Source organism: Dipodomys spectabilis, unplaced genomic scaffold, assembly GCF_019054845.1.
Source record: "Dipodomys spectabilis isolate Male_0828 unplaced genomic scaffold, ASM1905484v1 ptg000273l, whole genome shotgun sequence".
Lineage (NCBI taxonomy): Eukaryota > Metazoa > Chordata > Mammalia > Rodentia > Heteromyidae > Dipodomys > Dipodomys spectabilis.
In genome coordinates, this window is record NW_024870950.1 from 3,418,440 (window position 1) to 3,443,133 (window position 24,694).

General features: G+C 40.2%; 1 protein-coding gene across 1 annotated transcript in view; it reads right to left on the bottom strand.

Annotated features, from left to right (window-relative positions):
• The window catches only part of Cntnap4 (contactin associated protein family member 4), a 184,470-nt gene that overhangs the window by 137,063 nt on the left and 22,713 nt on the right, over positions 1 to 24,694 (bottom strand). The gene's annotated exons all lie outside the window — the stretch shown is intronic.

Sequence of the window (24,694 nt, forward strand, 5' to 3'; positions counted from 1 at the left end):
TATTTGTGCTTATGTACCAACCTTTCCAATTTTAGTGAAAGTAAAGGACATGCTACCTGCGGTTTGCCGAACAAGCCCCATTCAAATAGGCACTATTTAAATAACTTGCTCAAGGTCAACTTGCAAAATAAGCAAACATCCCTGGCCAACTCTTTTCCACCAGGAAGATCAGAGGCTCTCGTGATGAATGCCAATGAGAAGCTGATTTTTTTTTTTTTTACATATTTTCTCATGAATTTTCAGATGTTGTACAATGCCAGAGCCCACCACAATAAATAGGCGGAACTTTCCAGCCTGCTCGGTGCCATTCCCCACCCCCAGGCTTCCCGCCTTCCGCAGGCCCGTTCATCCCCAAGAAGACGTATATGGGGTGGGGGGGGGGTCGTCAGAAGAAACAATCAGGGAAAATATTAGACACACTAAAGTGCTCACAGTCTAATAGCATTTGTTTCTGTTGGGAAAAATGAAATAAAGCAATTGCATTGACGATAGTTTTCTCGGAACTCATTTAAGCCTCTAATGTTTGAGTTATTTTATGGCTGCTTCATAGATCCGACAGTTCTCTGAAGAGGCATTCTGAGCTTCTGGAGTTTCACAGGCATTTGTAAGCACAGCAAACCCAAGTCTCTTTCCCAAGGAGATCAGAGACAGCCGTAGCTTCCTAGGGGCTGTGACAATGGCTATGCATCACTTCTGCTAGGATTCCCCTCCCCTCCCCCCACATCCTCCCTTGTCATCCCAAGCCCAGTCTGTCCCCTATGGATAATCCGGACACACTCCTCTGCTTCATCATGAAGATGCTCTTTAGCAGAGCATGAAGCCTCACTAAGCTCTGAGCACTCTGGAGCCCAGGCCTCTGCCTCATTCACTTTGAGACATCTAGCACTACACACTGGCTCCATGGACCCGGACATTTCTGAAAGATAGTGTGGAGTGGGTGGGGGAAGGGTGTGAGGTGCTACTGCTGACAGAGGGGTGAAGAAAACTGTACACAGTAGGACTGGTTCAGTGATTCCCCTCCTCCATTTTGTAAGATAATTCCCACCACTTCAGAGTTGTATCGATCAGTTCACCATATTTCCCATCAAGGATGTATCCCGGAGCTTTGCCCCGGATGGTATAAATTTATCTCGGTTATTGAGAATAACTGTAGCAACAGTAAGGATTTATAGGGAGTTTTGTTTGTCTATTTGTTTTATTCATTTTCCTAATGGGAAAAAAATAATAAAGGTTGCCAGGTATTTGGCAAAGAGAGTAAATCTGATAGAGAATCTATGATGTCGAAGAGAATCTATTGCTCTAAGTCAGAATGAAATTTAGATAATCATACTGGGTAGGGCCACTCTATGTGCAGACACAGATTAAAATCTTCATGCTGAAAAGGAGAGACTACCTCCAGGTGCTAGGTTCACACCTATAATCCTAGCCACTTAGGAGGCTGAGATCTGAGGATCTCAGACAACCCAGGCAGGCACACGGGAGAGACTGTTATCTCTAATTAATCAGCAAAAAACTGGAAGTAGAGGTATGGCTCAAGTGGTAGAGTGCTAGCCTTAGCAGAAAAAGCCACTAAGAGTGTGGAGCATGTGACTGCATGTGCACACACACACACACACATACACACACACACACACACCAAGATACAACTCTGATCATGTAATATTTATCAAAATGAACCTCAGAGAATGGAAACGAGAAGTCTTGTCTTTGTTTTGTTGTTGCTGTTGTTGTTTTTAAAAGCTGATTGGGTAAGAACCTATTTCCTAGAAGGCGGCAAGAAGCAAACAGGATCATTTCCTGGCTTGCCTAAAGGATGGAGGGAGCCTCCTCTTGGTTCAGCAGCTACAGCACTGGTCCTTCTAGGACAGCCGTCTTCAAGCGGAGCAGCCAGGGACCCCATTGTCCTAGAAGTAAATCTGTGTCTAGGCATCTGCTGACATGTGCAAGCTCTGAAAAATGAAATCCTGTGTCCATTTTTTGTTTTAAGAAAGAGACTCTCCCTAAGGATTCAACACTCAGAAAAAAAAAAGTGTTTTTCTTATTCTTTTTTTTTTCCTTGTGTTTCACTAAGGCATATTTCCCTAAGAACCATACTTTGCTAGAAAATAAACTTACACACACACACACACACACACACACACACACACACACACACACACACACACACACACACACACACACACACACACAGAGTGAGATGACTTTCCCCTCCATTTCCTCAAGGATATGTTCTAATCATTTTGAGTAGTCTTACGATGGCTTTAAAAAAATAATGAAGTAGAAAGTAATTCTGCAACATGGTTCTCTCTACCTTTATTTCTCTAGTTACTTTTGTTTTGTTTTGTTTTCAACTTTGGGCTCGTACTGAAGATACCCAATGTCTGTTTCGTGGAGTTCCAAGAACTCCAGAATTAACATTGGGTCTCTCTTTGGATGAGCCATGCTGGGGAACGTAACTCCATTTAAACTATGTCTGGATCTCTTATCTATGCTAATTTTAGTGAAGAGTTGGATAAATTGCGTTGATTGACTTGGCAAATACAAGCTAAGTCCAGTGGAATCATACCAGTCAAACTTTATCTGTGCAGAGGAATTACCTGGGGACCTTGTTAAAATACAGATTCTGACTCAGGACCTGCGGCTCTGCATTTCTAACAAGGTTCACTCCCTAGTGGGGCAGATACTGAGCTCAGTACTGCACTTTGAGTACTTGCTCCACAACTCCATTAACCAATCTTGGGACACACATCAAACATCACACAGGAGGTCTTGTCAAAGCACTGTTCCTGGACCTCATTCCCAGAAGTCCGGCCTGGGCAGGTGTTGGAGTGAGGGCTTTGCTGCTGCATTTCTAACAAGCTATGGAGCAATGCTGACAGCACAAGTTTGTAGATCAGACTTGGAGTCTCGTAGGAGGTTCAACTAGTCAAGGCATAAAATATCATCCTGGGCTTTACTGGACCAAGATGCAGCTTTTTTGCAGTACAATTTTAGATAAATAAATAAGTAAATAAATAAATAAATGTGGGTTAGCATGCTTGGGGATATGAAAATAAAACGTAAGCCAAACACAAATTAGAAAGACTGCTGGGGAAGAGAGAGAAAACTGGAGGTGAAGTTTACTTCTGCCTGAAAAGAAGAGACCTAGAAGAGGCAACGTTTGAGTTCATTTCTGTTGAAAATCGAGGCAAGAGCATCTTTTACACTTCAGCTAAGAGTCAGTGTGATTTATGGCCTCATCAGTGGACAAAGGCAAGTAGTTGGAAGGGAAAGAAACACCAGGCTCTCTCCTCTGCAAACCTCAGGAAGGTAAAAGTCTCAGGAGCAGTTGGGAAGAATTAAAGGCAGCCAAATAAAAAAGAGCCAGAGAGGAAGGGAGATGGGATAAATGTTCTAAGTTGCTTCCTGGGGAAAAGAGCAAGGCCCATCTTGGTGAGGAAGTTACCTGTCAAGCCACACCCCAGGCTCTCTACATGAAACACAAGAAGCCTGGCACGCCTAAAACAAGTCGAGGTTGTTGGTAAACCTATTATTCCTTGGGCTCAGAAGATGGAGTGTCCACTTAGATTTCCTGACCACAGCCCCTGGCTGTGGAATCTAATGAGCCAGGCAGCACCATCTTTTCTCAATCTTCTCACTGGCATGCGTGAATTTAAGAAGAAGGCTAGGGACAGAAGAACACAGTCCACACTCTGGGGTTTAGGGTATATGGCCTACAGGCCTCAAGGGCAAGGATTTATGAAAAAAGAAAAAAAAGAAAAGAACTTGCTGGATTCAATACATTAGCTTCAGCTAATGTATTGGTGGCTAGAGAAGGACCTGCCCATTTCCAGACATCCAGATGTGCCTCCATGAACCCCAGCTTCTGGCATGGATAAGCTTATGCCAGGGTCCCTAGCAAGGAAGGGATTGGGGGTACTGTGCCATCCCTGGGAAAGATGGAAATGTGGCCACCGGCCCATCCCACAGGTGAATAACGCTGACGCATCTGGAGTACACATCTGGACTCCTGTCCTTCCCCAGGGGGCTTAAACTGACCTTGTTCACACTGGACACCCTAATGATTCACATCTGTCCCTCCTCCGTCTCCCTCCCCTCCACTTGCTCACCGGGGTCACCTTCCAGGGTGCCATCAAATCCCTGCCCCCGGCTCTGCTTCTGGTGGAATCCAAATGAAAACACTTGCATTTGGGTAGCTTATTCGAAAGGAGAATTGGGAAAGAGGGAGGGCGGACAAGTCTCCAGGCTAGCTCTCAAGAGGCACAAGTCACAAGTTGCCCTGTGGAAGCTCTGGACGGGAGAAGAGCTGCAAGGCATGGATGGATGGTAAGCCATGGATGGGTGGTGCGGGATGGCGGGGACAAGGCCCATGTCGTTGATGAGCACAGCTTCAGGACAGAGCGGGGCGGGGCCAGGCGCCAGGCTGTGCACGGCCCACTGCTGCTGGACACTGTTTCCTAAGGGGCCAGGTCCTTGGTGGCCTTCAGCACTCATCGTCATCTTTGTTCCCTTCAGAGAAAACAAACGCAACGCTTCCATTCTGGGATAGGCTAGAGGAACGGTGTTTGGGCATGTAGACCCGACACAAGGGTGACTGTGAACGTGACGGTGCCTTTCTCCTTGTTTTGTTTTTAGAATTACTTCCCCACTTCTTTTAGAATTGCCACCATTACCCACTCATTAACCATCGTAATAGGAAACGCACACTGGGAGCTGACGCGTGCTGGACTCAAGTCAGATACTGCCAGCATTGTAAGGCTACTTACTGTCCCGTTCCTTCCACGTAAAATCTCAATAAATAGCACCGCTGGTGATACCATGTAAATCAAAAATGTATGTATGTATGCAATGCACACCTGGACACTGATAAATATTTGTATATTGGAGAAAATGGTATTATTACATATGAGGTACCCCCTGAGATATTATTATAAGTCACAGTATTGCACCTCAGGTAATTTGGAGCTATCTCCAGCGCTTCCTGCTGATTTGTGTTTGTTTCACCTGGAGAGAATTGACTGACCTGTTTATGGAAACACTAAGAACAACTATGGTTTCCTTCTATTTGTTTCAAATCCGTTTAATCAATAGTTTTGCTTCACGTACATTTCCAGACCTGAGAGAACCACTTCACCATTGCCCCAAATAGGAAAGAATGATATTTTGTTGTGCAGGGGGAAAAAAAAGATCTTTTTTTTTTCATTTTGATTATTATACCAATGTTTGAAAACTGCTGACTTCCTGGCTTTTGGAGGAGGGGGGAATACACAGCACTGTGGTAATGAACTCTCCAGGTAAATGTCTCAGGAACGTTCCTGACACCAAAAGATGCTGACTTCCCTAAATCTACAGAGACAGAACTCGTACAGTAATTGCTACACACCACACCTACATTTAAAGTGTGTTTTATGTATACCGACCCCAGGACTGACTGACAATATGAACCAAAGCTTTTGACTGTGGTGAGTATCCATGAGGTATTAGGCTTCCACAAAATTAAGACCTTTTCAAATATTTTTCACTGGCCTAAAAAGCAAGAGAAAAAGGGACTAGTTTCCTAACCATGCAAATGTAATCATGCTCTTCACAAAGATTAAAGTTTACAGTGATGGATAGGCTAATTACCTGGAGAGAAGCACTATCGAATGCATCCATGAACCTAGACATCATATTACATGTGATGATATGTACAGATATTATATATCAGTCACAGCAATTTAATTTTAAACAATAACCATATTAAAACAGTACTTTTTTTAAAGAATGGCAACCACCACATTACGTAGGCACTTCATATTATCTTCTCTCTTCTTTAGGACAAGACAATCATCTATAAGTAAACCACTGTCAAATCATGTTGTCTGACAAGATGCAGTTGAGACTTTTTGTCTATGTTCAATGGTTTTTAGAACGACATTAATTTTCATTCCTTCATTGCTAGATCATTTCATGACCATTAATTCTCAAGTTTCAAAGAGTAATTTTCTTTTCCTAATACTGTAAAATTGATCTTACCATATTTTATCACAAAGCCTGATTATAAGACTTTTAGAAATACAGAATTATTACTTACTACCTGATTTATAAATAGATGAAATACTAATTCATCCCACACTCGAAAATGACACAACAGTGAGATAAAAAAAAAAAATCAATTATTTTAGCCCTAAAGCAAGACAGACTATTGGTTCCAAAGGATTTGTGAAATCAATCAATCAATTTTATGCCCAGATTTGAAGAGTGGGAGTAACTCTGAAAATATGGGTTTTGTTCCTTTATGTGTTGGAGGTTGACAGATAACATTCATTGCTGGATGTCTTGATGGATTTTCAAATTTGTGACATCACTTAGTAGACCATAAATGCCAATTGATGGGTGCATTAATTTTCTATGGCATTGATGTACACTAAATTAACAAAACTTTATAGCTTTGAGTAACACAGACTGATTGTCCTATGGCTCTCTCGGCCAAAAGTCTATCTTGGATCCTACTGAGCTAATTTTTTTTTTTATGTCAGCAGGATATGCTACTTTCAAAAGGTCTTAGAATCAGATCTGCTTCTTTGCCTTACTCAGTTGTAGAATCCATGCAAATTCTTTGACTCCTGGTCCCCTCTATGTATCAACAATAGCAACTCAAGCCATTCTCAAACAGAACAAGTCTAAAGTCCACCAAAAGATTACCAGCTCACCTGCTGTGACGTCAGCTGTTTAGCCATCTTGCTCACCCTTTGCCTGGAGAAAGACGGCAGATTCACAAGCCTGGAGATGGCAGATGTGAACGTTTTGAAGAGCCCTCCCATTTACCACGGCGGGAAGCCCATGCTAATATCCTAGTTAACTTTTTCCTGAGCGCCTACCATATTTTCAGCACCAACTGAGACCCTGAAAAATGAATGTAAATAGTGGCGTGTACCAGACCCCCCTACCTGTAGGAGCTTACATGTAAACTTTCATCTGATTAACCCCTGAGTGCAAGAACACATGATAAAGCACACTTTATCACTGAAAAGTCATAGGAAGTCTCCAACAGGAAAGAAAGAAAAGAAGAAAAAAAAGAACTTTGCTCACTGTACTATTTTTTCTGAGGCTGATTCTCCAAGTGGATTATTAGGGTTATGGAAAGAAAATACCAGCACTAGTGACCCACGTGGCATATTTTTAGGCAAATAAAATATTATAGCTAAAGCTTATTATTCACACATTTCCAGCTTATGAATTCTCCAACTGGCTACAATTTATCCATAACCCCCAAGTCAATACTCAAGATACTTTGGCCACGGACATACCCCAAAGCAGAGGAAACTTGGAATTGCCCTAGGCAACAGCAATTATCGGTATGTGATCATGCATTGTTGGCTGAGATTATAAATCCTAACTCTCAGGCATAATATCAATTGGTTACACTCACTCTTACTGCTTGAAGGAATTCTGGAAAAAGTTGGAGTAAGAATCAAGGCCAATCAACAAGATGCATTATTAAAAAATATATTCTAATATGGTTTATAAAAAAGCTTTTATTTATAATTGCTAATATGTAAGCTGTTTTCATTTTTGTAAGTTGAACCAGCCAGGTGTCAGGATATGTATGTACATATATAGAGATACATATAGATATATGTATGTATATAGTATATATAGATAGATGTATCTATGTGTGTATATAGTATAGATAGATAGATATAACTATATGTATATATGTGTATGTATATGTATATATGTATATATGCATAAATATATGTATATATTTACATGTATATATACATAAACATATGTATATATGCATACATATACATACACATATATAAATATACATATATATATATGCTAAGGAACAACACTCAGGCACTGAGTTCAAGCTCCAGGACTGGCACACAAGAAGAAAATACTGTTGTTGGCTAAACAGTGACTAGAAATAATTGATTCTTTAAACATTTAAATGCACACTTCATGTATTGAAGAACATTTTCCCTATTCTCATTTTCTAATTTTATCTGCTATTAGATATTTCAGGGAAGAAAAATGAGTACCTAGATACTGATAGACAATAATATAATAAAATCTCAACTGACATTGAGCTACCATATGTGCATGTGAAGTTATTTCTTTAAGCCTAAACAAAGGTAGCTGAGATGAGATGACCCGGTGGTCCAGCATGCCTTGCACCCCCATTTCTAGTGACCTACCCTGACTGACTGCCCCCCAAAGGAATGAGGAAGCCCAAACCACAGGGCTCCCGTGTTGCTGAGGCTGAGCACCAGTCATAGGAGGGAAGACATGGTGGCTTTCCATATTCCCTTCCTGTCCCCACTATTCTCTTTTCCTTTCCTTCAAAAATCTGCCTGAGCCGGGCAATGGTGGCTCATGCCTGTAATCCTAGCTACTCAGAAGCTGAGGTCTGAGAATCACAGTTGAAAACCAACCCATGGAGGAATATCTGTAAGACTCTTATCTCCAATTAACCTCCAAAGAGCCACAAGTGAGGCTTTGGCTCAAGTAGAAGGGCATCAGCACCGAGTGAGATAGTGCCTAGGCCCTCATTTCAAGCCCAAGTACTGGCACGCGCATGCGTGCATACACTCACACACACACACACACACACACACACACACACACACACAGAGGCAACTGTAGGTCACAATAATAGAGGAAATGGAATCTAAGGTATGGCGGGGGGGGGGGGGGAAACTTAAGAAAAGTACAGAGCGCAGTAACAAAAGAAAATAATAGAAGACAGACCCGAGACAAGCAATAAAGAGAAGCTGGTAGACATTTAGCTTAAAGATAGCTCATCTCATCATTCTAAGATGCACATGTGTAATATGAAAAAACATTGATATTATATTATATTAAATATGAGCTGTGGCTCAAGTGGTAGGGTATCAGCCTTGAGCACGAAAGCCAAGGGATAGTACCCAGGCTCTGAGTACAAGCCCTAGTACACACACACACACACACAAAGAATAAAAGCAAAATAATTGATAACAATCCTCAATGCACAGGGCCAATTTTGAATATCTTTTCTAGTAAAATACAATGACTCCAAAATGCCTTGAGAAAGACAGAACCTAGAGTCTCACTTGACTAACTGAATTACTCAACATGTCCACAGCACATTCTCTCCAGAATTCTGACTTCCTATCACAAGCATTTGAACATTATTGAAATAAGCAGACAAACAGACTCTTTGCCAGGGACATCAGCCTCTGCGGTCATCAAAATGAACATCATCATCTCAGAGTTAAGCATATCTTTTAAAATCCCAGCTTACGCAGAGAGAAATCCTTCACATACCATTAACCCAAGTAGAGCACAGGAAAGCCAGCATATTACAAATCTGTGAATCAATTTCGAGAAGAGATGAGAACCACTGTCCTGGTCAGAGCCCACTAAGATCAGTCATGAGTGATTAAAAGTGGCGTGTGCAACACAGCTACCACATCAGAAGTATAAATGAGGAAGCCACTCAAAAGGCCATGTCACAGCTTGGTTAATCACCAGTTCCTTTAGGATCAGAGGCATGATTAATAGGAATGATAAAACCTCATAGGAATGATAAAACCGCTTTGGGTTTATTCCCATGTGAGCTCTGGCTGCAACATTCTAAGGAGAACATTGAATTTCAGGGGAAGCCCAACTGACTGCCTCTTCTCTCCTCACAGAAGTGAGGCCGGCCAGCAGCCTTCCACCCCTTCCTGTTTCTCCTGAAGTCAGTCCCATACTTTGAGTTGACCTTGATTTGACATTCCACTGCACAAATCCCTCTTGGCTGGGGTCACTAGCTGCATAAAGCTACTAGAAACATGCCTATAGAAAATGATGACCTGACATAAGATTACCAGATGCAGCCCAACTGACTACATGTCCCTTATGGGTCTGATGAGTTCCAGAAAGGAGAGAAGGTAAGAAAAGAGGAGAGAGGGGAAGGGGAGGGGAAAAGGAGAGAAGGGGTTAGATGCACCCAGACTTTTCTGGAGCAGAGGTAAGAGACAAGCACGTTCTGTGCAATGGTAGAACATGCAAAGTTGCACGTGTTTCCCACATAGCAAAAAATTCCAATGCAAAATTCTATGCAATCTAAGGTAGGATGTAATGGAATACTAGATAAATAGATTGATTAGACAGGTAGACACATACGTAGATCTAAGATAGATAGATAGATACATAGACTGACAGACAAATAGATAATAGATTGATTAGATAGGTAGAGACTTACATAGAGCTAAGATAGATAGAGAGATACATGGATATCTTCAACTCAGATAAATTTTGCTTGCTAGTGAAAAAAAATTAGACCAAGTTGTACCATAGTCAAGTATAGCCTTAAGATGAAATATTCAAAAGCCAAGAAGTTTTGGAAATGTCAGTTAAGAAAGTAAGAGTACCTACAACATTTCTATGTGCATATTTCAAAAGAATTTGGTTCTACAGGAACAAAGAGACTAAACTGAACAATTTCTTTCCAATTTGGAGACATTTCAATATTTACCTGTCATCACTGACATGTAGGTTTTTTTAAAGGGAGCACAAATATCATCGAGAACTTAATTAATTCGTGTTTTTATCCTGATCTACAGATTGAAAAATCTATTTCCAAAGTGACAGGTTGAATTGTTTGGGGGTGGGTTGTTCGGTTTTTTTTTTTTTTACCTTTTATTATTTCAGGTTGCAAAGATAAGAGTTGCTATTGCCAGAAGAGCTTTGGAGCTCTTGGGATAATGTTCTGGAACTTTCTACAAACTTGCTAAAATAAATAGAATGGGTTTTTGTTTTTTCCTCCTGATGCTGATCCTTCCCAGCCTGCCCCCAGCTCAAGATGAGTCTGACATATTGTAATAAAGCTATTGTTCCCTAAGGATATCTGTTCATTGCTCGAGCAATTTTTCTCTTCTCTTTCTTATTGAAAAAGAATCCTATTATTAAGTACTTAAAATATTCAAGGCTCTAAAAGGGAGACAAGCTTTCAATGGGAGAGATTAATAATAACAATAAAGAAATACAACATGGAAGAGAGGGGGCTCAAAGCCAAATAAAAAAATTCATTTGCCAAATACAAGTCAACTCCAATTCCTTTTGAATGGCGTCTGATTCACAGAGACAGCCGTGTGGGTGGGGTCCTGGTGATCTTCACTTCCCATTTTTCTTCTCTCCGAGCAGAGGCTCCTTTTCAATACTTGTCTTCAGGTCTTTTTTTATGAAGGCTCCTCTCAGTAACTCAGAGGATTATGCTCTGTAAACACCTCTGATGCACATAATAGTAGAAAGACATAATTTTAGACAATGTCCACTTAGAGGTGTGTTTTCTCTAGAGAGAATTGGGAATGTGAGTATACTCCAGTGGGCAAATCCTTCTGATGAGTAAGTATGGTTTTTTTTTCCCATATTGACACAAAATATCAGAGGCATGACCTGCCTTCAATGCAGACATGACTCTCTGCATTGTAAACCAGCTGATCACTAGGCATTATGGATTTTTAAATAAGTCTTCAGAAGAATATTTACTCATGTACTACAATGGTATCATTTGTGTCTATTCTAAACCACATTCGCCACTTACACAGAGTATCAATCTCCCCTCTACGAATTAACAGCCTCCATTACAACGTGGATATACTTTTTAATAGAGATAGATGCCGGATATGCGTTTTAGTCAGGGGCATTTGGACATTTGCTGATGTCGAGGTTCGCAATTTGGAACAAAGCCCAGCATCTAACTGGAGTTGAAATGGAATGAAAAAATATATGTATGAGTCTGAAATTCAGTTGATTAAAGTTCGACAAACTGTGGAAAATAATTCCAAGAGATTCCCTGAACAGAACACGATTGGCAGATGGCACTGATCATAAGTGATTCCCTAGAGAGCTGAGTGCCGACTTACAAGGGGACAGGAGGCTGGAGGGGCTGGCAAGTGGCTTCATTGCTGTTGGAAGACCCTGAGCTGGAAGGAGGAGTGGAAGATTTGGGGGCAGGGAAACCTAGAGTCAATGGCCCGGAAGAGAAGAAGAAAACTGCAAGGAACTTGGGTGACCGTCTTGGGGGCATCTATCAAGCAGCCGAGAGTAGAGCCGTGCTGTTGAAAGGAAATCGTCCATACAATATGCCAGGGACGGAGCCCTTGGGTCTGCCTGCCAAGCAATACCTTTCCAAAAGAACCCACCCACGCGCTGGGCTTTGCATACCCTGTGTCTAAGACAATCTCACACCGGATGAGACAGCAGATGTGAACTAATCCACCTATTGGCCATTCCACTCGGTTCCCAGCAGTGAGCAGGCCCCCGGGGCTCATCTGCAAAACATTGGTTGAGACCCAGATAGATCCCATTGCGCCATATAGGAAGAAAACCCCTCCTCTGAGCTGTCATACGTATGTTGGGGAGTATCAAGGACTGGATACATCAGTTATTAAGGACTGCATCATTCTACTTAAAAAAAAAAAAACCAACTCGGCTGCATGCCAGTGGTTCACACCTATTAACCCAGGAGACTGAGATCTAAGGATCATGGTTCAAAGCCAGGCCGGGTTGGAAAGTCTGTGAAACTCTTATCTCCAATTTACTACCCAAAAGCCAAATGTGGAGCTGTGGTTCAAATGGTAGAAAACTGGCTTTGACAAAAGAAAAAGAAAAAAAAGAAAGGAAGAAAGAAAGAAAGAAATCGAGCAAAGGGAGGGAGGAAGGAAGGAAGGAAGGAAGGAAGGAAGGAAGGAAGGAAGGAAGGAAGGAAGGAAGGAAGGAAGGACAGAAAGAAAGAAAGAAAGAAAAAAAGAAAGAAAGAAAGAAAGAAAGAAAGAAAGAAAGAAAGAAAGAAAGAAAGAAAGAAAGAAAGAAAGAAAGAAAGAAAGAAAGAAAGAAAGAAAGAAAGAGGGAGTTCCGGGAAGATGGCGGAGGAGAAGCTGGAATCTGAACAAGCTCTCGCATAGAAAGCAGGTTTAGAGTTCCAGTGAACAGTCCTAAGCCAGAGAATCACACCAAGTGTGCCATCACAGGACAGAGAGTTAGACAAGAGAGGGGAAGCCAAGGTAAGGAGACACATCTGAGCGCCTGCCAGCAGCCGCGGCCATACCTGAGCGCTCACACAGAGAGTCCGGGACGAAGGAGCCAGACGCAGCGGGTAAGAGGATTCTACTCAACACCAGCAAGAACCGACAAGGAGCGGACATCTTCATCCTGCAGTTTGCAGACCAGAGACGACCCAGGATCCAAGGCTCGGCGTGAGTAGAAGCCCGACATCCTCACTCCTTCTCCGGGAGCAGAGGAGGGAAGGCCACCCCTCCCCCCCCAGCACCGGTGATCTCCATCTTGGATACCGACAAAGCTCGGAGGAGCGGCTAGCTCCAACTCAGGCCTTGGAATAAAACGAGTCATATAACAGGTCACAAGAACTTAACGGCAAAGTGACCTGCCAGACTCAGCTCCATCCAGGGAAAAGTCACCCAGCTCAGGCGCCAGCCATTGGAGTGGCTTTCCTCACTGGGTAACCAGAGCCAGAGCCTGCCCCTCCCTCTAGCAGCCTCCACAATCAATTGAAAAACAGAAACCCTGAGAATGGCTCCAGGGTGGGCTCTGTGAATTTTTCACAAAATAGCCCCAGGGAAGAGCTACTGTTTGTTGAAAGGCCTCAACTCTACCAGAACCTAGCCTCATCACCCCTCTTTTGTGATTCTCAAAGCAGATCACCCTCCCATTAAACTAACCTGGGAGGGGGATCTCAAAATCTTGGGTAAAGCAGAGCATTTTTCTGCCTGTTTGAACAAACTGACTCAAGAAACCAATCAAGCCACAGGACCTCAAGCTGACCAGAGACTCCAACAAGAGGCTGGGTACAGACAAAAGGGAGATACAGGATTCTTCGCACCCCTCCCAAAAAAATCAAAAAAAAAAAAAAAATCAAAGAACTTTTTTTTCTTCTTTTCTTTTTTCTTTTTTCTTTTTTTTTTTTTTTTTGGTACCTTATATATATAAAATTTTTTTTTCCTTTTCTAAAACTTTTATTAATCTTTAATTTTTGCCTTTTTTGAAAAAATAATTGTTTTCCAGTAACTTTTTTTTCCCTCTTATAATTTTTATTTTAGGAATACATGAATGTACGTTTTCCTTTCTTTTCTTGTCTTCTCTCTCTTTTTCTTTCTTTCTTAATTATCTTTTTGTTTTTTGTCTAGCTCTACTGAACTTCTGATCTTTTTTTTTTCTCCCTTTCTTATCCTTTTCACCTTTTCCTTTCTTTTGTTCTTCTGTATGTGACTTAACTCTTGTCCTGCACATCCTCAGATAAACCCATAGTTAACTAGTAGACCCTATCCCCCATTGTGTACACACTTAATCCACAAATTTATTACTCAATCCAAAACCTCTGAGACTTAAATTCCTTAATAGCAGTACTACCTCTTTATACCTATATAATATTTTAAGCATTTTTTAAGTTTTTCACATCTCCTCTATCTCCCTCCTGTTTTCTCATTATATTCACATTCCTCACTAAATAGATGGTCTTTCAATCTCCATAACTATATTAATTTTTACGTTTCTAATTTTTTTTCTGGTCTCTTTTCATTTCCCTTTCCCTTTCTTCTTTTTCTCTCCCTCTCTACTTGCATCCTACCCAACCTATTTCCTGCATTGAGATTAGGACATAGTTAACTCTCCCTGTGCCTCCCCACACCAATCTATTCCTAATTTTTACCCACATCTCTCCCTAACCCTAAAAATTTCTGATTTTCCAAATTCTTCTCTGCGGTTCGAAGCCCATTAACATATAGTTGTTTGATGTTGAATAGATGTATCTGTTGAACTAGATTGTATTTGTAGACTATTGACTGTATAAATGCAAACGTTGGTTGATGGTTGCCTTAAGATAGTGTTCTAGCACAAAACTGGTGCTATTTTCATCTCAAATGGGCAGAGTAAGCCGGAAAAACACAAGAAAAATGGCAAATCCGGGTATCTCAATTCCCAATCTTGATAATCAGGGGTCAGATCAGATAATGAACAATCCAGAGGAGAGTTCCCAAATAGCTCTACAAACACTGGTGGCAAACATGATAAATGAGAAGTTTGACAACTTACAAAGGACTCTGTATGAGCGTGATAGGGAGAGAGAGGAGGCATCCCAAAAGTTTATACAGGAATATCATAAGCGTGAGGAAGCTACTCAAAAACTGATACAGGATTTGCGTGAACAACTTGAGAATACTCAAAGAGAAAGGGAGGAATGGCGTGAGCAGGCTGAGAACACTCAAAGAGAACTGCAGGAATCCCAGGAACGGGAGGAAAGAGAACTGCAGGAATCCCACAAACGGGAGGAAGCTAATCAAAGAGTATTTCAGGAATTGAGAGACCAGGTAGAGAACACACAAAGATCACTAAAGGCATTCATGGAATCCATTAACAAAGAGCTGAAGGAAGTCAGGGAGACCACAAAGGGAATGCTGAATGGAACCCAACAGAAGGAATGGGAGTCCAAAGAAACCATAACCAATCAACTAAGTGATTTGAGAACAAACGCTGAATACCAAATTAAGGAAGTAAAGAAATTCATACAAGACCTAAAACAGAGCTTCAACAAAGAACTTGAAGCCATCAAAGCTGACCAATTAGAAGGAAAAGAGATAAAAAACAAAGTAGAGAGTCTTGACAGCAGGTTAGACCATGCAGAAGATCGAATCTCAGGGATTGAAGACAGCCTAGATATTATAGAGAAAGAACATACAACCATCCAAGACAAGTCCAAGAAGTATGATAGATCTATCCAACACCTGGAAGACACCATCAGAAGGCCTAATCTAAGGATAATGGGTGTAGAGGAGCACCTAGAAACAGAAGTTAATGGTCTAGGAAATTTGTTTAACAGGATCCTAGCAGAGAACTTCCCAAACATACAAAAAGATAGGCCTATTCAGATACAAGAAGCTTTTAGAACCCCAAATAGACCAGACCAGAATAGGACATCCCACCGTCACATTATAATCCATACAGGATCAACTCAGACCAAGGAAAAGATCCTTAAAGCTGTCAAGGAGAAAAGGGTAATCACCTATAAAGGGAAACCAATTAGAATCACCTCAGATTTCTCAGCAGAGACAATCAAAGCAAGAAGAGCCTGGAATGATGTATGCCATGCCCTAAAAACAAACAACTATCAACCAAGAATACTGTACCCAGCTAAACTCTCCTTCATAACTGAAGGCCAAATAAAAACCTTCCATAGCAAAGAAAAATTGAAACAATACATCTCCACCAAACCAGCCCTACAAAAGATTCTTAAAGATGTCCTACACATAGAAAACCAACAAGACCGCAACAAAGGCGAAGAAACTGCACCCAAACTGAGAATCCAAGAACCATAGGAAGAACCCAGTTTTCGCAGCCCCCAAGAAGGTGGATAACATGGCAGGAACTCCCAAATACCTCTCAGTCCTATCTCTTAATGTTAACGGACTGAACTCTCCAATTAAGCGACATAGACTGTCTAGTTGGATTAAAAAACAAGACCCTTCTATCTGCTGCCTGCAGGAGTCACATCTTGCCCGTAAAAACAAACACATTTTCAATGTTAAAGGCTGGAACAAAATCTACCAAGCAAACGGACCCCATAAACAGGCGGGAGTTGCAATCTTAATATCAGATAAAATAGACTTCAAATTAAAATTCGTGAGAAGAGATAAAGAAGGTCGCTACATACTAATTAAAGGATCTCTCCTTCAGGAGGATATTACAATTCTAAATATCTATTCACCAAACAATGGAGCACCCAAATTTATCAAAGAAACACTACTTTCCCTCAAATCCCATATTGATCCAAAGACATTAATTGTTGGGGATTTTAACACACCACTCTCCCCACTAGATAAATCAACTCGGCAAAAACTCAACAGAGAAACCGCAGATCTAAACAGCTGCATAGATCAACTAGACTTAACAGACATCTACCGAACATTTCACCCAGCAGCATCAGAATACACGTTTTTCTCAGCAGCACATGGAACGTTTTCTAAAATAGACCACATTTTAGGCCACAAAGCAAACTTGTCTAAATTCAGAAACATTGAAGTTATACCTTGCATTCTCTCTGACCACAAGGGAATAAAATTAGAACTCAACACCAAAAGCCACCAAAGAAAGTCCAGTATCACATGGAGGCTGAACAACACACTGCTGAATCAAGAGTGGGTCATGGAAGAGATTAGAAAGGAAATTCAAATGTTCATGCTATTCAACAAAAATGAACACACAAATTACCAGCTCCTCTGGGACACAGCAAAGGCAGTACTCAGAGGCAAGTTTATAGCTCTGAGCTCCTACATCAACAAATTGGAGAGATCTGAAACCAACAATTTAATGACACATCTAAACCTCCTTGAAAAAGAGCAGCAAGATAAACCCCAATCCAGTAGACGGAAAGAAATAATCAAAATTAAATCGGAATTAAATGAATTAGAATCCAAAAAAACTATAGAAAGAATCAACAAAACAAAGAGTTGGTTCTTCGAAAAACTTAACAAAATTGACAGACCCTTAGCAAATCTTATCAGAAAAAGAAGAGAACACACCCAAATTAATAAACTCAGAGATGAGAATGGAAACATCACCACGGAAACAACCAAGATTCAGAACATTATAAGGGAATACTTCTCAAAACTTTATGCTAATAAGTTTGAGAACTTGACAGAAATGGACCTTTTCCTAGCAAATATTGACATGCCAAAACTAAACCAAGATGAGTTAAACCAGCTTAACAGGCCCATATCAAGCATTGAAATAGAAACAGCAATAAGAGACCTCCCAGCTAAGAAAAGTGCAGGACCAGATGGTTTTACAGCGGAATTTTACAAGGCCTTCAAAGCAGAGCTCACACCAATTCTCCTCCAACTCTTCAATGAAATTGAAAGAGAAAGCTCACTACCGAACACATTCTATGAAGCCATCATAACCCTCATCCCAAAACCAGGCAGGGACTCATCAAAGAAAGAGAACTATAGACCCATTTCTTTGATGAACATTGATGCAAAACTTCTCAACAAAATTTTGGCCAATCGACTTCAACAATTCATCCAAAAAATCATACACCACGATCAAACAGGATTCATTTCAGGGATGCAAAGCTGGTTCAATATACGCAAATCAATTAATATTATTCATCACATCAACAGGAGCAAGAATAAGAACCACATGGTTATCTCAATAGACGCAGAAAAAGCATTCGACAAGATCCAACACCCCTTTATGATGAAGGTTTTGGAAAAATTAGGAATCCATGGAACATTCCTCAATACAATAAAGGCTGTATATGACAAACCTACAGCCAGCATTATACTCAATGGTGAAAAACTAAAGCCATTTCCTCTTAACTCAGGAACAAGACAAGGATGCCCACTCTCTCCACTTCTCTTCAATCTAGTATTAGAATGCCTAGCTACAGCAATAAGACAAGATGCAGACATAAAGGGGATCCAAATAGGGAAAGAAGAAATAAAACTCTCCCTCTTTGCAGATGACATGATCTTGTATTTAAAGAATCCCATAGACTCCACTCCCAAATTACTCAAGCTGATTCAAAACTTTGGCAAAGTAGCAGGTTATAAAATTAACCCCCAAAAATCAATGGCTTTTCTGTATGCCAACAATGAGAAAAGTGTGGCTGAAATTAGGAAAGCAACTCCATTTGTAATAGCTCCACAAAAAATAAAATACCTCGGAATTAACTTAACTAAAGAAGTGAAGGACCTCTATGATGAAAACTTTAAAATCTTGAAAAAGGAAATCAACACAGAACTTAAAAAATGGCAAAACCTCCCATGCTCCTGGATTGGAAAGATTAACATCGTGAAAATGGCAATACTTCCCAAGGCTATCTACAAATTCAACGCAATACCTATCCAAATTCCACCCTCATTCTTCAAGGAAATAGAAGAGGCAATCCAAAAATTCATATGGAACAATAAAAGACCCCGAATAGCAAAAACGCTCCTCAACGGAAAGAACACTGCTGGAGGAATATCAATACCAAATTTCAAACTCTACTATAAAGCCATAGTAATCAAAACAGCTTGGTATTGGCATAAGAACAGACCTCAGGACCAATGGAATAGAATTGAAAACCCAGAAATGAACCTACAGACCTATAGCCATCTAATCTTCGATAAGGGAGCTAAAACAATAGAATGGAAGACAGACAGCCTCTTCAGTAAATGGTGCTGGCAAAACTGGTTAACTACATGTAGAAAACTAAAGCTAGATCCTTATATATCACCCTGCACCAGAATCAACTCCAAATGGATCAAAGACCTTGAACTCAAAGCAGACACTCTGAAAACATTACAGGATGGAATAGGAGAAACCCTGGGTCTCCTTGGCTCAGGCCGAAATTTTCTGAATAGAGACCCGGAAACACAACAAATCAAAGAAAGGTTGGACAAATGGGATTGTATAAGGTTGCAGAGCTTCTGCAGGGCAAATGACATAGCTAGCAAGATCAATAGAAAGCCCACGGACTGGGAGAAGATCTTTACTAGCCATACAACGGACAAGGGTCTCATATCTAAAATATACTTGGAACTCAAAAAATTAAACCACCCAACAACAAATCCTCAAAGAAACAACTGCCCAATAAGTAAGTGGGCGAAAGACTTAAAGAGAAGCTTCTCTGAAGAAGAAAGAAGGATGGCCAGTAGACACATGAAGAAATGTTCAACATCCCTAGCCATAAAAGAAATGCAAATCAAAACAACATTGAGATATCACCTCACTCCAGTTAGAAAGGCAAAAATCAAGAACTCTAACAACAACAGATGCTGGAGGGGATGTGGACAGAAAGGAACCTTACTTCATTGTTGGTGGGAATGTAAACTTGTTCAACCACTTTGGAAAGCAGTATGGAGGTTCCTCAAAAGACTTCACATAGAGCTCCCCTATGACCCAGCAATCCCACTTTTGGGCATTTACCCTAATGTTTACAAACAAGACCACACTAAAGCTACCAGCACAACTATGTTTATTGCAGCATTATTTACCATAGCTAAGATATGGAACCAACCCAGATGCCCCTCAGTAGATGAATGGATCAAGAAAATGTGGTATATATACACAATGGAATTCTATGCCTCCATCAGAAAGAATGACATTGCCCCATTTGTTAGGAAATGGAAAAACTTGGAAAAAATTATATTAAGTGAAGTAAGCCATGCCCAAAGAAACGTAGGTCCCATGGTTTCCCTTATTTGTAATATCTAGTATATGTATGAGTCAAGCGGAAAAGGTCAGATAATGTGATGTCAGGAAAATGAACCCTTAGATGTGTATTTTAATGTTTTTTTTCTTTCATGCATGTGTTTCTAACACATTTATAAGATTATCTCTTTGTTGCTTTGTATGTCCCTCCTCCACAGTATAACCCCCGCTTTCACTATATTTGATGTCCGTATAACTTGTGGAGGAGATGGGGAAAAACCAGTTGTTTAAGGATACAGGTGGACCTGTTGCAACAATGAGAAATACAAGTTGTCATGTCCAAAACGAGCTTTACAACGTTGGTGCAGGGGGGGGGGGGGGGAGAAGGATTGGGATTAGGGGGGGAAGGGGGAGGCTGGGAAGGGATGTGAAGGATAAACAAAGGAGGAGGCTGCAATGCTTGGTAAGAAATGTACGCATTATCCTGCCCATGTAACTGTAACTCCTCTGTACAGTATGTTCACAAATAAAATTAAATTAAATTTTAAAAAAAAAAAGAAAGAAAGAAAGAAAGAAAGAAAGAAAGAAAGAAAGAAAGAAAGAAAGAAAGAAAGAAAGAAAGAAAGAGCAAAGGGAGAATGGCCAGGCCCTGAGTTCAAACCCCCAGGACCAGTGTGTGGGAAACACACACACACACACACACACACACACACAAATGTGTTTCCTGTCCTTGATCTTTAGCCAAAACCTTCTTGCAACATTAACTAAAGGGATCTACAGAAATGTACTGGATCTAAGATGAATCACTACCCTGCTGCCATGTTTGATACTGAACCAAGAATCTCTGCCTGTCACATGTATCGACAATGCACCAAATTTTCCCACATTTTGCTACAAACACACAGTGGAAGTTAAAACCACAGATATAACCAGGAATGCACATAAGATGCAACTACGAATGCAAACAAAGTTGGTGAGCATCCACTAGGACACTACCTCACTACCAGCATCTTGGAGCCAAAGGACCCCCAAATGGGGCTTCCCTCATCTGAGGGGTCCTGTCCACCCAGGCTTGTCCACGTGGCCATGTTCATCCCAGATTCCATCCCTGGGACTTCATGCAGCACCCTGACCTCATCGCTGCTCTGCGCATGCTGTGGTGGGGCCTGCCCTCCTCCCTGCCTTTCTCAGCCTAGTAAACTTGCAGTTCAGTGACATCGGCACAATCTGCTAATCAAAATGTCACCATGTCTTTCACTGGCCAGTCAAGACCACGGACATGCCATCAGGCACAGCAAGTTAAAACACAAAAACCAGCAGGGAGCTGTGACTCAAAAGTCCCCATGAGACTCTTATCTCCAATGAACCATCCCAAAACCAGAAGTGATACTTTGGCTCCAAGTGGTAGAGGGCTAGCCTTGAGCAAAAAGAGCTCAGGGACAACGCCCAGGCCCTGAGTTCAAGCCCCAGGACCACCAACACCACACACACACACACACACACACACACACACACACACACACACACACACACACACACACACACACACACACACACACACACACACACACACACACACACACACACACACACACACACACACACACACACACACACACACACCAAAGCCAATGTATACCAACTTTAGAAATGCCATAAGTGTTTGTGTTGGAAAACCCAGATGCAACTGAAGTTCACAAAGAAAAAGAGAAAAACCTATTCTTGAGTTTTAACAATCATGTTTACTTAAACAATTTATAAAATGAGGACCATCTCTTGCTTTGCCTTTGTAGTCTATAGGATACAAGAAATCTTGGGTGTTTATCCCGTGTTGATCTACTTAAAATGGTTTCTAAGTTACTGGTTTCATGATATTCCCGCAATTGTTCTTAAATTGTTCTTAAATGAGCGAAAATTATACCTTGCATTTACTTTTTCCATCACTTACAGGAAACTGGCTGCAAAGAGTCGATTCTGGGTTCTGTTATTCAGGATATTGAGGGGTTTTATTTTGTCTTCAATTTAACAGGTGCAATTTTAGGGGCTCACATTTTCTACATTTTCATAAGATGTTTTCACAGCAAACTACTTTGTGTAACTCACATTTTATGAACATTAGGCTATAAATTTCACTCTGAAGAAATGTTTTAATGTGTTTTTTTTAAAGAGTACATCACATACCTGTCAAGTTTTATATTTCTATTAAGTGACCTATATAAATAATAAGTAAGGCATTTTGGCTTTCTCCTTAAAGAATAATGGTAAGAAACAAGAGAGGATTTCTGTGACTTCTCTCAGATATGGAGGAGTCATTGCTCTCTTTGGTGAAGAGACATAGGGTCAAATGAAGGGAAAACGAAAGAATCCACATCAAAGCTTTTCCCTCCATGCTGATTAGTTTTATTGTATTTCCTCCCAAACCAACAGCACTTGAGTTTTATTTCCCTTTCTACCATGTACTTGCAGAATTCTAAATAGGTTTCCTAACCCTCTTTTGTAGATTTATATCATCTAAAACAGACTGTGAAGCTCTTAAAAGAAATTGGCATGTTTTGTATAATTGCTACACATCCCATTATATCTACAACAAAACAAAAAAACAAAAAAAAAAAACTGGGCACCAAGAAACAGAACAAGTTGGGAAGCACACATTTGTGAAATGTGACAATTGGTTAAATTCTTTACATGGCACACCAGCCCAGAACCTTTTTCATTTCTTCATATTTTGCACTTCATTCATTCCTCCCATGAATATTTAGTATTTGTCTACAACATGCGAGGGGGTTGTAGGGAGGCACAGTCTTTATCTGCAGGTAGTTCATGCTCAAGAAGGTAGGCATGATCGGAGCCCACAGATTTCCTGTGTTCTAACCCAATAACACTGCTTTAACAGCATCATGATTGATGCTCCGACGTTACTTTTATTGGTTTAGATAATTAAAAATATCACCATACCCCTAATTCACCCTGACCACCTCATCTTTAACAGCATTTCAAAAAAGAGAAAAAAGGAAGCAATTGGAAATGCCTACATCTGGTTTTCTCCAAGCTTATTGAACAGAAATACAGCAATTCTCATGGTAGAAAAAAAAATACCAAAAACATACATTTTAATTAGCCCCACTAAGTATTAGCAGTCATTAGTCTCTACTTATCTAGTTTAAAATCCAATGCTTAATTTAGAAAAAAAGGACTAAAAGATAAGCCAAACACCTAGTTAAAGTAGTTAAAGTAAATACCTCATTAAGCTTTCATTGTTATTGGTTCATGATTACCAATTGTTTTAGTTCTACTCTGAATGGTTCTCATAGAATTAGCTCAACCATCACATTTAGGTGGGGGCGGGCGTAGGTTTTCATTCTACTACACAGCTTTTGCTTTGATTTGGATTTCAAAGCAGGTTTTCTTTAATCATGCTTCTAGGCAACTCCTTCCATCCCACTGTTCTCTCCAGAGAAAGACTGGCCACCTCTTCTCAATTCAATTTACATCAATAAACACGCACTGAATGGCCACCAAGAGCTTCCCAGATGCAAAGGTGAGTGAATCACATTCCATTTCTTCAATGAGTTTATAATGTACAACAGAGTTCTGGGAAGTTTAAAAAAAAAAAAAAAAAAAAAAAAGAGGCAATTGACAGGTCAAAGAAAATTATCATTCTGTGCCCAAATAGGCTTCCAAATTATCTGTGTGCTAAGAATAATGCTTCATTAAGTTACTCATTTTCTCTAGTTTAACAAGCTCAGCCAGAGGGGGGAAAAATAGTTCTTTGATTGCAGTGTGTTTTTCCTGGCTCACAGAAGACCCAAACAAATGCTTTTCTACATGAACAAAAAATGCTTCTCTTTATCATCAAGTAAATTCCTTTTAGCTTCCTTTGTCCACCAAGTGTTTATATGCAAGCAGTCAGCTACAAATGCATACATATATAATATATACAGATAGTATATGTAGAATATATGTGTGTATAATACATACATGTATGTATGTATTGTATTATTATATATAATATTATATGTACATACATATAAATGTATATAAAACCTCTCTCCTAGTCTTGTCTTATCATTGCATTTCTATCACAACAGCAATTTACATACTTCAAAGAGAATAGAGGAAGGTATGAGAGTTATATAAGACTTAATATAACTTTATAATGTTATACACTGTATGCTATATAATATATATAGCATGTATTTTACATATAGGCTGAACATATACTATACATACTAAGGTGTATATGTATGTGTGTGTTTATATATATTAATATATAAAGGTATATTAAATAAAACTCCAAACACAACCCTATATATAAACCTCCATATTCAAGAAACAGGGTTCCAGAAACCATAGTCATCAGAGGAAATAATAAAAGATATTCTTTTGATTATCTCTAAACAACACACAAAATGACCCCCTCATTAGTTCACAAAACTTAACATTTTTACACATCTTATTTATTAGGTTTCTACACTACTTATTCAACTGACTGGATTTGTATCTATTTTTGAAGACTCCATAAATTTGTCTC